The sequence below is a fragment of the Bactrocera dorsalis genome, chromosome 1, assembly GCF_023373825.1.
Source record: "Bactrocera dorsalis isolate Fly_Bdor chromosome 1, ASM2337382v1, whole genome shotgun sequence".
NCBI lineage: Eukaryota > Metazoa > Arthropoda > Insecta > Diptera > Tephritidae > Bactrocera > Bactrocera dorsalis.
The window spans coordinates 14,376,548-14,391,282 of NC_064303.1; the positions used below are offsets into that span (position 1 = coordinate 14,376,548).

The 14,735-nt window shown below is 35.6% G+C and overlaps 1 protein-coding gene across 12 annotated transcripts in view; it reads left to right on the forward strand.

The window, feature by feature from the left end:
- Positions 1 to 14,735, forward strand: part of LOC105228487 (semaphorin-1A) — a 481,986-nt gene that overhangs the window by 273,932 nt on the left and 193,319 nt on the right. The window lies entirely within an intron of this gene.

Sequence of the window (14,735 nt, forward strand, 5' to 3'; positions counted from 1 at the left end):
TATCGTACAGACATATACGCTTTTTTTTTACAATATTAGTGAAAATCCCTGGAAGTCGCTGCGATCATTGAAATATCTTTTAGTGACGCCAACTATTCTATAACATGTTAACTTTTTCTAAAGATTTTTGGGGTTAAAATTGGTGCCGGATATTACAGTTTCCTTTATTAAATATAAATCAAGCGAATATCTGTGACTGGCCTAAATGGTTTGGTCTGATACCTACTTGGGAACTTGTCTAGAAGTTGGTATTGTAGAAGTATCTCAGCATTTACTTTTCGACTTTCCAACTATCGTGAGATTAAAGTTAAAAACCATTGAGACTTATTCTGTTAACTGTCCAGAAGATCTATTTTTCAGCATTTTATTCAGGAATCCTCCGCTTTCAGAAACAGAAGTTAAAGCTCCTAGACCTTCACAATTTTAGTCATTGAATGGCCCATCAGGTATCGATTTTCACTAAGGCAATATTCGGAAGATATTTTGTTAATAAAGGAAGATTAATCTTTGCGGCATTGTCTTCTCATTTTTTTCGCTTTAGTGAGACGAAAGTAAAATCCCCTTGACACTCACAGTTTTAGCTAATCAAAGGAAACATCAAGTGTCGATTTTCACTAAGCCAGGATTTGTAAAGATATTACGTCAATAAGTGAAGATCTACTTTTTAGCATTATATTCCTGGATGACTCTCTTTAAGCTCGTCGTGAGAATGAAATTAAAACCCGTGCCACCCTATAACCATACAGATGAACTATCGGGTGCCGATTTTTTCTGAGACAAGTTTTGTGAAAACAAGCTTGTAACATGTCAGTAAGATAAGGTTGAACATGACATCACAAAGGGCATTTCCGGAGAAGCTTCAAACTCTCTGCTAACTTAACATAACCTAATCTCTAAGACAGATTTTCCGAATAAATTCGTTGAGCTTAAAGCAATCTCCAGGTCCAAGGTTTGGAATATACAGAAACAGAGAATAAAAACTTGACTACTGAAGGATGCTATTGCCTATTAAACAATAGAGACAAGTTTTCGGTATAAAAAGCCTCTGGATGAAGTAAGTCTCTAGATAAAGTATGAAATATAAGAGAGCTCCAAATTTATATACTAAAAAAGCTTAACTGATGGAATAATGAAGCATGATTTTTACCTCCCAAAGCTGATTCCATATTTATTGACTTGTATATGAATGTCCTTATTGAATAATCCGAGAATCAAATGGAGTATATATTGTACGAGGGTAACCGATGCTTAAGTACACAATTTCCTCTTCCATTGTACACTGTACGTCAGCCCACGCTTTAATTTCGGCCAGAAGGTCAAAAGCGTTCTCGAACTTACGTTAGAGTCCCACTAAAGTACGCGAAGGCAAGCAAAATGACAGCTACACGAACGAAAAGCTCGAGCACACAAAGGAGAAAAGCCATTGCCAAAAGGAATTAAAAACTGCAAAAGTGGCATAAAAGCCATACCAAACAACAGCAACAACTCATACTCACACACATATTCATGCAACAATGCACGAAAGGACATTAGAAGCTGATGGCCAAGCCATTCGAGTGGACAAACGCGCTGTACAGAAAACAAAAACCCATACAAAAACAAACAGATAAACAAACGAACAATAAAAGGCAATCAGAAAAATTGCTCACCAACAAACCGGCAACAAAATAAATTGAAAAGGCGAAACTTTTTTGCCTCAAATAAATGCTTGTAAGTTAAAGAAAACACAAGAAAATTGCCAAAAAATAAATGAAAGTGTGACCTTTTCTGCACGACAAGCGCCGAACAGCTGCTCCTACTTGATGGGGGTCAAGGCGTGCGGGGTTTTAGAGCGTCGCGCGTTGTTTGCTGTGCTCTTTTTATTTGTTTTTGTTGTTTTTTATTTTTTGTGGCTTAGGTTTTTATTTTATTTCTTTGCGTTGTTTTTGAGACACATCTCTTATGCAAGCCAGTTTGGACGGACACTCTCAAAATATACTTTTAAGGACGCTCCACACACCACGCGTTGCTCTTATTTTATTTTTTTCACATTTTATGTCTTTCCTTTATTGTTGTTTGTCTCAATTAAATGCAAATCCGCAATTCTAGCTTTCTTTGCTTGTCTTTCGACGCATCTACTACTTGTGTAACTTTTCGCCTTTTGCCTTCCCCCACTTCAAATAAGGGCTGGAAACTCCTTCGTGTACTGTCCTTCATTATTTTCATTAATTCTCGAGTTGTTGTGTTTTGTACTTATGTATTTAACTGTAAATGTGTGTGGTAATTTTCTGCTCCCCAAGTTTCGCCATAGCATCTTCCTGCAGCTGCATGCTGAACCTCCCCAAACACAACAGACGGCTGTCCAAAGCACCTGCCAAGCGCTCTTCGTTGTTAACTGCGCTTTGTAGGCGAGCGCTGGTCACGTGATTGCCAATACTCCTGTATATACATATTTGTTATACGCGCGTACCCGCATTGTTTGCCTGCCTGCTACTGGACGGTCGGTCGGTTGGGTCACATGCACATTGCTGGCACATTCAATTCCCGTTCGCAATATTACGCTCGGTTGGTTTTCATTTTCCGCCAAGTAGCAATTTTTTTCACGCACTCATGCTGCGCGGGGTCCTACAGTTAACCTGAGTGAGATAGTGGGTGCAAAATGAATCGGTTGTAGTAAACGGGGAATCAAAACTAGTTCGCTTTGAGAGGCTTTTTGAGAGAAATAAGTTTAGATCTCAATCTTTATATTCTTTCACGAGCTCCTCACAAGTACGGGAATAAAAAATTTCAATAGCCAAAGAAATGTAATTAAGTTATTGATGTCTTCGTTTCTTAAATTGTTGAAGAGTGGCGAATCGAACAGACTAAACAAGCTTTTCAAGTATCCTGGCCCTACTTACACTGAAATCTATCTTCCTTTTTCGTGAAGGGGTTCCACTCTTCTTTATTTGTGATGCAGTTCTATTCTCTGAACAAAGCAAAGGAAAGATAGTGCTATCTTCGATTCGTCAAATGTTAGAGAGTAGCGTATCGATCAGGGTAAACGAGCTTTTCAAGCATACAGCGGTAGTTCTTCTTTATTTGTATCTTCGAAATGTTCGATTCATCAAATGTTGGAGAGTAACGAATGGATCAGATTAAACGAGCTTTTCAAGTAACTTGGCACTACATGCGCTAAAATCTAGCTCCCATAAGTCTTCTTAAGCATGACATAAAGGTGATTCTTCTTTATTTTTGAAGGAATTCTGCTCTCTGAACATAGTAACATTTTTGTAAAGCTTTCTATAAAAAGGCTTTCCCGAAAATCTTTGAAAAAATTATAATTACAAAACAAAGATGTCATAGCATTTCAGTGAGATAGCCTCTTGCTCTCTGGCTTCGTATTCAACTCGCGAACTTTGTTGTTGCTTTCTGCTAAAAAATTGTTTGACAAGAGAGTTGCGCTACAAAGCAAGCGAGTAGGGAAAAGCGAATAGAACACGGTTATTACTAGTTTATACGACTGTTAATAAAAGGTGAATAAGTAAGATCCTTGGAATAAGATGGATTTGATATGAAGTGTTGGTTTAAATTGTGGAAAGAAAATTATATTTTTTTATATTTTGAGCAAGATAATAATTATGAAAATTCAAAATTTATTGAATAAATAAAATCTCAAATACACCCTTGAAATACCTTCTTCCATTATCTGAGTATTCAAAAAAAATTTAAAGTTCAAAGAAGTTATTGTTGTACAATTTCTTACAGGTTAGCTGCGCCAACGCTCATATATAATTTGTATTTTTTAAGTTGATTTCCTTTTTGCCATGTAATAGATGCTCCTTTGTGCGCGCTCAGGTCTTTTATTGTCTTTTACGCTTCACCTACAGCAGTGCGCCTTTAAGTGGGAGCGCACTCTTAAATTTTTAATTTCACTCAACGCGTACAAGGCGGCAGCAAAAATCCTATCTTTCGGTCGATAATTTTTACTTTTATATTTTTTTTATACCCTGAACAGGCTACGAATTTTGTAATACCACAAGGAAACGTAGGAGACACTGTAAAGTACACACATACTTACATAAATGATCAGCGGTGACGAGCTGAGTCGATTTAGTCATCTTCATATGCATTTACACGAGCTCATTTTCAAGATATCGAACTGAAATTTCGCACACGTTTCTTTCTCTTTAACAAGCTGTTTATTTGTCAAAACCGATATCGGACCACTATAGCATATAGCTGCCATACAAGCTGAACGATCAAAATCCAGTCTTTGTATGGAGAACTTTTTTATTTGACGAGCTATCTTCACGATATTTGGCATGGTGTATAGTTAAGAAGATTGCTATATTATTCGAGCATATTGTTTGAATTGGACTACTTTAGCATATAGCTGCCATACAAACTGAGCTATCAAACTAAAGTCCGTATAAGAAAAACTTTTTTATTTAATATGATATCTTCACGAAATTTGGCAGCAATGATGATCGCCATAATCTCTGAAGAAATTGTTCAGATCGGACCAACATATCATATAGCTGCCACACAAACTGACTGGCTAAAATCGAGGAAAAAATCTTATTGCAACCTATTATGCCACAAGAAATGCTCCTATGAAGGGTATAGCTTCATGCATTACAGCCGAAGTTAACGTTTTTCTTGTTTTTGCAATATTTTTGGTAATTCTTTTTTATTGAGATTTTATTTTTTTAGGTTTTTATTTTTGTTTTTTTATTTATACATTTTTTTATTTATTTCTATTTTTTTACTTTTTTTGTGCCTTCGTTTTATTTCCAGCCATTTATTTGCACACTCCTTTCCGCCTTTCCACTTTGTGTTAGCTATATGACCGCTATCTCAGCTCGTGAGGTCTACAAATTGTGGCCGTTCACTCGTTACGTCGCAGCGCTCGCATTCTCTTTTAGCTTAAATTTGTTGCCACTTTTCTGGTTGACTGAATAAATAAAGCATTTCTTATCAAATATTTACCAAGTACCTGTTATTTGGTGCTGCGTCCATTTCGTGCCTTGCTTCTTCTTCCACAACCGCAACAGTCAGTATAGCCCATTTATACACAAATTCACTTATATAAGCGCGTATTTACATACACACCTACATACCAATGTGCGTTTGCGTCAGCGTAATATTGAAATGAATTTCTCACGTATGTATTCCCTTTGCGGCGCACGCAAATCCGCTACGAAATCGCCAGCGCACACACACACACACACGTGCATATTCTCATTTGTGGAGCTACTCATATCGAAGCGCAATCCGCAGACACGCATGTAAACATTCACATAATTTAGGATATTTCACACTTGAGGTGTACCGTTAAGCCACGAGTGTGTCATCATGGCACGAACAAGCATCGTTTTTGGTACTCGCGTATGTATGTATGTATGTACGAATGTGTGTGCAGACACCAATCAACAAGACACATTTGCTTGCTGTTCAGCTTATTCGTATAACTGTTAAATGGATTAGCGGCAGTCGGGGTCTGTAAATGTGGTTAGACTGATGGCGGTTGTTCACACGAAATGGATGCAAATGTGGTGAGCTGTTGTTCGTGAAAAGATACCGTTCGCATTTTTGATGTAGAATGGGTTGAGTTTGTAGTAGAATCTTAAATGAACAAAATGTGTATAATTTACCGTTTTTATTACCTTATATATGTATATGTATGTATGTTCTCGTGCTCTTATCAGAGAATCGTGGGCCTCTTACTGGGTTTTGTCTCTTAACGCTGCTTAAAATCACCTTTAAACTCTATTTTCTCAAAAGTGGACATGAAGTGGGCCTTTCGCGGTCACGAAATCTTTTGAAATCGCTTAGTTTTTCGAAAGCCCTTCCTTAATATCGTATCGAAAGCACTTAGTAATCACAAGTAGAAATCTATCGATTTTCATGTTTTGTTTTTTCCACCTCTTTCTATCTATCTCTATTTATCTTTCTACTTATATATCTATTTAAATTTTAATCTCAAACTCAATCCCAATATCAATCTCAATCTCAGTCCCTGCCTGAATCTCAATGTCAATCTGAATCGCTATCTCAATCTGAATCTGAATTTCAACCTTCATATCAATCTCAACCTCAATCTGAATTTCAATCTCAACCTTAATCTCATTCTTAATATGAATCTTATTCTGAATCTCAACTTCATTCTCATTACCAATCTCAATTTAAATCACAGTCTCAATCTCTGGTTCAATCGGTATCTCTGTTTTGCCAATTCGATTTCAATATCAATCCCAATCACAGCCACATTTACTCTGTCTGAATGTCACACTGAATCTCAATCTCAGTCGCAATCGTATTCTTAATCTCAATATCAATTTCAAGATCAATCTGAATCTCATTCCAAATCTCATTCTCAGTATCATTCTTAATATGAATCTCAACTTCATTCTCATTATCAATTTAAATCACATTCTGAATCCCAAGTTCAATCTGAATCTCCTTGTCAATATCAATCTCAATTTTAATTTTAATTTCAATTCAATTTAAATCTCAATCACAGTCTCAATTTCAAAATCATTCTCTTAACGAATCTCAATCTGAATCGCTATCTCTATATTAATTTCGACCTCAATATCGACCTCAATCTCTATCATAATATCAACCTGAATCTCAATTTCAATATTAATCTTACTCTCAACTATGAAGTCAGTTACGAAACTACAGTAGATATGTATCTACGTTGTCGAATTTCAATATTGTACGCTGATTGCTATTAGAAGTGGTCATATAACTTCTTCTAAATAAAACTGAGACCATTGGTTCATGTCTTCGACAAAACTTGACATTCGTTGATCGATTTTCAAAAGCTTCTATTGGGCCGAATTTTTAGCCAGCAAAATAATTCGGCATACACATGAACAATTAACGATAACTTGAAGATCTAGAATATCATGAAGTGGATGCTTAAGAACCAACCAACCAAGCTCCTAGAACTTCTGGCGTGTAATCTTTGATGCCTATAGCCTGGAACTGCCTTAATGAAACATAATTACTTTCCAAAACTGGCCACTTCTAGGCGATTGCTTCCTTCAGACAGTCTAATTGTGGACCCTACTACTCCCATCAAACACAGCATACATACTTTTCTGCGCATCAATCTGGTTTCTTTTCGCTTACTGTGTTTTAACCAGGGACCGTAACTCTTATGATTTTATTTAGATCAAAAATAAAAATTATTTTTGATTTTTATATATTTAGATCAAAAATAAGAGTTATTTTTGATTTTTATATATTTAGATCAAAAATAAAAGTTATTTTTGATTTTAATTTTTTTTATCAATAATAAAAATCAATTCAAAATTTGTATTTATTTATTTTTGCCTTATGTATTACAATATGCTGCATCATTCCAATTTTTATATATGAATATATGCGACTTGTCCATTATCAAACGTCCAATAAACTCTTACGTAAATATATTCACGGTAGCAATGCTTTAATTATAACAGTATTCAGAAGAAGCAAATTTAGGCGTAGTGATAAAGAAGAAACTGACAATTAAAATATAGAAAATTATGAAAATATCATTGATAATGTATCAGCTATAAAACGTGAATAGAGCGAAATAAAAAAATTCTAAAATTCTTAGCTTACGTAAAGCTTAAAAAGCAGGGACCGGAAATAAGAGTTATTTTACAATTTTTAATGAAAAAAATCATACATAAAGGAACATCGTAGAAAAGTTTTGATTACACCATCATGATTTTTAGGTGAACTATATGCGAAATATTGTATGATTTTTAAATTTTGATTTTTATATATTTAGATCAAAAATAAAAGTTATTTTTGATTTTTATTTTTTTAGATCAAAAATAAAAGTTATTTTTGATTTTTATTTTTTTAGATCAAAAAATAAGAATTATTTTTGATTTTTATATTTTTAAATCCATAATAAAAATCAAATTCAAAATTTGCGTATCCATGGCTTCGAAAATTAGCTTTAGTTGTTCATTCTGTACCTGCCACTCAAGTCAGTGTAGAAAGGTCATTTTCGGCACTCAGATTGATATTGGGAGATTTGAGATATAATTTATCTGAGGAACATTTAGAATCGATTATGATGGTAAAATTGAACACCTGAAAAAACATCTTAACACTGACTTGAATGGCAGCCAAAACTTATAAGCCTCTCGCAGTAGTAACCATTACTTTTTAACAGGGACTTAATCAAAAAAATCAAGAATTATTTTTGATTTTTTTTTAGATCAAAAATAAAAATTATTTTGTTTTTTATATATTTAGATCAAAAATAAGAGTTATTTTTGATTTTTATATATTTAGATCAAAAATAAAAGTTATTTTTGATTTTAATTTTTTTTTATCAATAATAAAAATCAATTCAAAATTTGTATTTATTTATTTATGACGGATGTATTATAATATGCTGCATCATTCCAATTTTTATATATGAATATATGCGACTTGTCCATTATCAAACGGCCAATAAACTCTTACGTAAATATATTCACGGTAGCAATGCTTTAATTATAACAGTATTCAGAAGAAGCAAATTTAGGCGTAGTGATAAAGAAGAAACTGACAATTAAAATATAGAAAATTATGAAAATATCATTGATATGTATCAGCTATAAAACGTGAATAGAGCGAAATAAAAAAAATCTAAAATTCTTAGCTTACGTAAAGCTTAAAAAGTAATGGTTACTACTGCGAGAGGCTTATAAGTTTTGGCTGCCATTCAAGTCAGTGTTAAGATGTTTTTTCAGGTGTTCAATTTTACCATCATAATCGATTCTAAATGTTCCTCAGATAAATTATATCTCAAATCTCCCAATATCAATCTGAGTGCCGAAAATGACCTTTCTACACTGACTTGAGTGGCAGGTACAGAATGAACAACTAAAGCTAATTTTCGAAGCCATGGATACGCAAATTTTGAATTGATTTTTATTATTGATTTAAAAATATAAAAATCAAAAATAATTCTTATTTTTTGATCTAAAAAAATAAAAATCAAAAATAACTTTTATTTTTGATCTAAAAAAATAAAAATCAAAAATAAATTTTATTTTTGATCTATATAAAAAAATGAAACATAATTACTTTCCAAAACTGGCCACTTCTAGGCGATTGCTTCCTTCAGACAGTCTAATTGTGGACCCTACTACTCCCATCAAACACAGCATACATACTTTTCTGCGCATCAATCTGGTTTCTTTTCGCTTACTGCGTTTTAACCATGATATTTTTCGATTAACATGGTTGTACGAGTAGGTGGCTTAATTTCTATCACGCTTCAGGAATGGAATGATATAGTTGCGATTTAGCGGCGACTCACAGACGGAAATTCGATCCGAGAGCTTTTTTGCTGGAATTCGTTTGGCCATACATCGAGTTACACATACTTCCAGCCTTCTTTAAATGGTTCCAAATAATTTTTTGTGCAATTTTTAGCTCGAGGACAATTGAAACAGTCATTACACGACGATCGAACTCAATGGAGAGAAAACTTCCTCGATCTATAGGAATAGTTTTAGGGAAATCAGGGTTACGGACTGAGAGATACTTGTATATGTATTTCATTACTATTCGAAACTATTTTGCAGTGAGAACGATTGCGGCACAATTTCCTAAAAGTAGGAATGATTTTTCATGGAAAGATGCGTGATCACAGAAGGCTAGACCGTTCGTTGATCCAGTGCTGGCGTTAAATACTCACTCAAACTAAGTGTCCACAGATTGAAACCACGTGCTTATGATACATTAACTGCTAGGGTATATATTAATACACACTCGTACATATACACACTCCTATACATATTACAAGAGAATCACAGTTTCCTGATTTCATTGGTTTCATTAATTTTATTTCTTATATTTTACTGCCAAATCGGCGTCATGAAATCGCTTGCATGATTCAGCGCTGTGCCGTTAATTTCCGTTACGGAATTTTATAACCGCATATTTCACATTACCACAATACCACACACCTATTTACCGTTTAATATACTCGCGCGTGCACTAACACTAATACACCCTCAGTGAAATGACTTACGATAACGCGATGCTTGACTTTTAAGACAGTTAGGTGGAAGCAAAAGGCGAATATACCAACAAATTGATGATATGCGATTGTTTTTGTTATACACTGAACGGAGGATATATGTATGTACATATGGATATTAAGTTTGACATGAAGTGTGTGTAACATACAGGAGGTCACGTTGGGGACCCTATAAAAATATGCAACATAAAGGATCAGTGTCATTAAATATGCAAATTAGTCTCTCAGATTTTAAGATTTCGTTTTGAAATTTTGCACACATTCTTTTCTATCCAAGATGCTGCTCCTTTGTCGGAAACGCCGATATCGGGCTACTATAGCATATAGCTGTCATAGAAACTGAACGATCAAAATTAAGTTTTTATATGAAAAACTTTTTCATTTGACAAGATATCTTCATTAAATTTAGCATGGGTTATTGTCAAAGGTAGCGCTAAAATTTCCAAAGAAATTTCCTTCATCGGACAACTATAGCGTATAGCTGCCATACAAACTGAACGTAAAAAATCAAATTCTTGTATGGAAAACTTTTTTATTTGACGAGGTATCGTCACGAAATTTGGCATAAATAATTTTCCTGGACATTGCTAGAATCTCAAAAGAAATTAATCAGATCGGATAACTGTAGCATATAGCTGCCATACAAACTGACCGATAAAACTCAAGTCCTTGTAAGAAAAACTTTTTTATTTGTCGAAGTTTTTTTCACGAAATTTGGCACAGATTATTAATCAAAGCATTGCTTTATTATATGAAGAAATTTTTCAGATCAGACAACTATAGCATATAGCTGCCATACAAACTGAAGAATAAAAATCCCATTCTCATATGGAAAACTGTTTTATTTGACGATAACCAAATTTAGTATAGATTATTTAAGACAACAGTATAACATCCGAATATATCGTTCAGATCGGAATACTATATCATATAGCTGCCATGCAAACTGAACTATAAAAATCAGTACAAAAATCTTTTTTTAGCCTTTTAAGCTATAGAAAAAGCTACTGTGAAGGGTATTCTAACTTTAGTGCTACCGAATTTGACGTTTTGTTTTCGTTTTTGCTTCCCAACAGCTAGATTTTATGATAAATGTTGTCACATGCAACACTACACTCCTACACCGTCTTATATGTAGATATACATATGTACATAGATGTGTGTGTATGCCTTGAGTGCCGCCTCCAATCGCCTGACACGTAAAACTTGCCAAACTGAATTGTAACGCGTCACACACACATACACATATACATACACATATAATCTACCACATACACACATATGTATATTGCCATATATCATCACCTTCCGCCGTTTTTGCGCTTATTTAAGTGTCGCATATAAAAATGGCGGCAACAGCAAAGACAATAGCGCCAGTAGTTTTTGTAGTTGTAGTTGTAACAGTGAGCACACACTGAATCATAACACCAGTCACACCAGGGAAGCAAACTCGCTGCTGTATTGGCTATAATATGGGCAGCGCACTGCCTCACGGGTTGCGTAACGCAAACATACAAGCGCCAATGCAAACACGCATGAGAAAAGGAAGCTGAGTACACAGCAACCGCACCCACTCATACATACAAACCTACTTACACCCACATATACAAATATGGCACGGCGTTGCTGCCGACCCGCCATAACGCAGTCACATTAAGGAAATGACAAAAGGAACCGCCAACGTGATCAGCACAGCAAAATTCAAAGCAATGCCGTTAAAACGGTAAATCTTACACATACACATACATACATCTATATATGCGTAGCGATGTTTGTTTTGCTAGCAAAATAAAAATCGTAGAACATTCTAACACAAAAAATTCCGCACATAAATGTGAACATGTCCTCCTACAGCTCGTAAGTCTCTTACGCGTTTATTTGTTGTTGTTGGCAGCTGCTGCAAACTGCTTATGTAGTGAAGTCGCTTTTAGTGCTGCGCAGCGTCGCCGCTGCTGCCGTTATTGTAGACGTGCCACACATTTCAAGGACCATTGCGTGCACTTAACGATGTTGCCATCGATGAGTGATGATGCCAAAAAGTAATGACAAAGTTCCTCAATCAGCCATTTGTTTCACCGCATACATTTATGCAGCAGCCACATGTCATCATATATCGGATATCTGTGGCATAAAAAATCAACTGAAATTGTTTAGAGCTATTAAATATATACCTACGTTTTTATATCGATAACTAATTTTTTAAGACTAACTTTCAAATAATCTTCTGTATAGCTTTTTTTTATTAGTCTGTGAGGGATTTGATTAAGATTTCCACGAAGTTTGTAACAAACCGCAGTTAATGTCGGGGCCTTTTAACGCTAAATAAAGAGGATGTGTCAAAGATACCTTGCTGGCGTTAAAATCGCTAAACATTTGACATCTTGGCGGGGACAGCTCTCATAGATGCGCTCCAAGCACTCATGGAAGGCATCTGTGGTCACATCGTCCATCTCTTCCGTCGGGGCGTGGGCAGAAGTCAGCGATATGTTGAAGAACTTTGCTTTAATGCGGATTATGGCTAGATGTTCATCCACCGGGGTGAATGCCTGGACTCGGCGATGGAGTTTCTCTTGCACCACGAATCCCACACCGAACTTGAGCTTCATTACATGGCCACTGTAGTAGATGCCACAAAAACCTACTCATCTCAGTCTTTATCCCGTCCATTTCTTATCCGAGGCTCTTGGTAATTTTTCATTAGGGGCGTCTTTTACGTGGCGACCTGAGTAGGAATGGTTCGTATTCTCACTTTGACTCACCTTTAAACGAATGTTCTTTGGCTACCCAGAGGTTACTTGATCTAAGACCGGAAGTCGAGAGCTGCTTGAGCCATATGTAAAAGAATAGGTTCTGGCCACTCCCAAGTTAATGACAATCAGAGAACTTTCCACACTTGCGTGAACTTCTACACATGACTCCATCCTTCTATACCCGTTACCCATCCAAAATGGGAGCTTGATTTTCTATGTAAGAATTATCACAGGGTTCCTACACTTAACATCCCACCTTCAGAAAATGAATTCGACAGAGCTTTGCGCGGAGGATGATAAGAAACATTATCTATGCGAATGCTCAGCCTTCAGCCCGAAGAGAAGGAACGTATTCCACGGCTTTCAATACTTCAACTTAAGAAACATTGGACTGCTGCGTTAGAAAAAGAATAAGGTTTGATTCGATTGATAATTTTACTAAAAACTCACGAAGAATCAACGCCAAAAAACAAAGAGTTGCCGGCCCATAATTCCAGCCTCTTTTTCCGTAAACGCCGCAAAACATTCAAATAATATTCCTTCTTGACAGTTTGGTCGGTCGGAAGGAATTCGGAGTGAATCACAACTCGATAATAGCAGAAAAGTGTCAACATAACCTTGATTTTTAATCTGCTTGACGTAGTTTTCTCGCTTCAGCTCACCTGTGCCACGATTTTCGGCCGTTTGAACGTCTGTTTCCGGCTCATAAGCGTATATCCAAGACTCATCGCCACTAAAAATATGTTTCATGACATCTTGGTAGTCGGAAAGTATTGTTTTACTGACGTTAATGCGATGCTGTTTGGAAAATTGAGTGATTTTGGCATCAATCGTGATCTTTCAAAATGATTTTCACTAATTCTTCCAATATTTCAGTGATGCCAGTAAGATCTCTGACTGTTAGTCGTCGATTATCAAACAGCATTTCGTTTATTATATTAACGTGATGATCACCAGTTGTTGTCGATGGCCGTCCTGGGCCTCCTGGTTCATCGTCAATGCGTTCTCGACCCTCATTGAATGATTTTTGTCAATCAAAAACATATGTTCGAGACAAAGAAGATACTTTAACTTAAGAGAAGAAGAAGCCTTCTCCAAGATTTTGAACGTTTCGGCACCAGAAATATGATGCCGCACCCAAAATTTAATGGAATTTCTTTGTTGAATAATTTAACTTTTCGTCAAAATCGTCCAATGCACTTTATGTAGTTCAGAAAGACAAGCGTATACTAAACACTAATGATTATTTTGATGTGCCATGGGCGCAGTTATTACTGACGTTTATACCAACCAAGAAAAATATATTTCAATGATTGGGTTTTCACGTACAATTTTATTAAAAAAATCCTTTTTTTTTTTTGCTCACATTTTTTTTTTTAAATATCATTTACCCGAGGAATTTAATTTCCGGTTACTTTTTTGTCATAATGTATATAAACTAGTTGAGAATTACAGTGACTTCGGAGAGCTAAAATGTATGTAGTTTATTTGCGTTAAATGTTCTCACCACAGACAATTATTTGAAGTTCTCAACTCTTGTCATTCATATTAATTTTTTTATAAACCAGTTGAGAATTGCATTTGAACGTATTGTGATGAACGAAAAATTGTCAGAATCAACAATTAGTGTGCATCATTGAAATTTGGCGTTACTGCACACTATATTTTTTCTTTCCAACAGCTCACCATAACAATTTGTCTGATTGGAACATGCGCCCCCTACCACATGCTGTTGTCCAACAATATTTAATGAGCTGCTGCGGCAACAATACGTTGAAAAATACAAAAATAGCGAGTTATCTCTCTGCTTCCGACACATTCAGCAGTCACAAGTGCGCCTTCCTACACCTGCAGCAGCGTCTTCATTATTATACCTAGAAACCTTGTGACTTTTCAGCCATTAAATTGCGCCCCATTGTCAGGCAATTCATGCCGCAGCTGCCGCTCCGCATCATGCCTTACCTACGGCCTTTTATTCG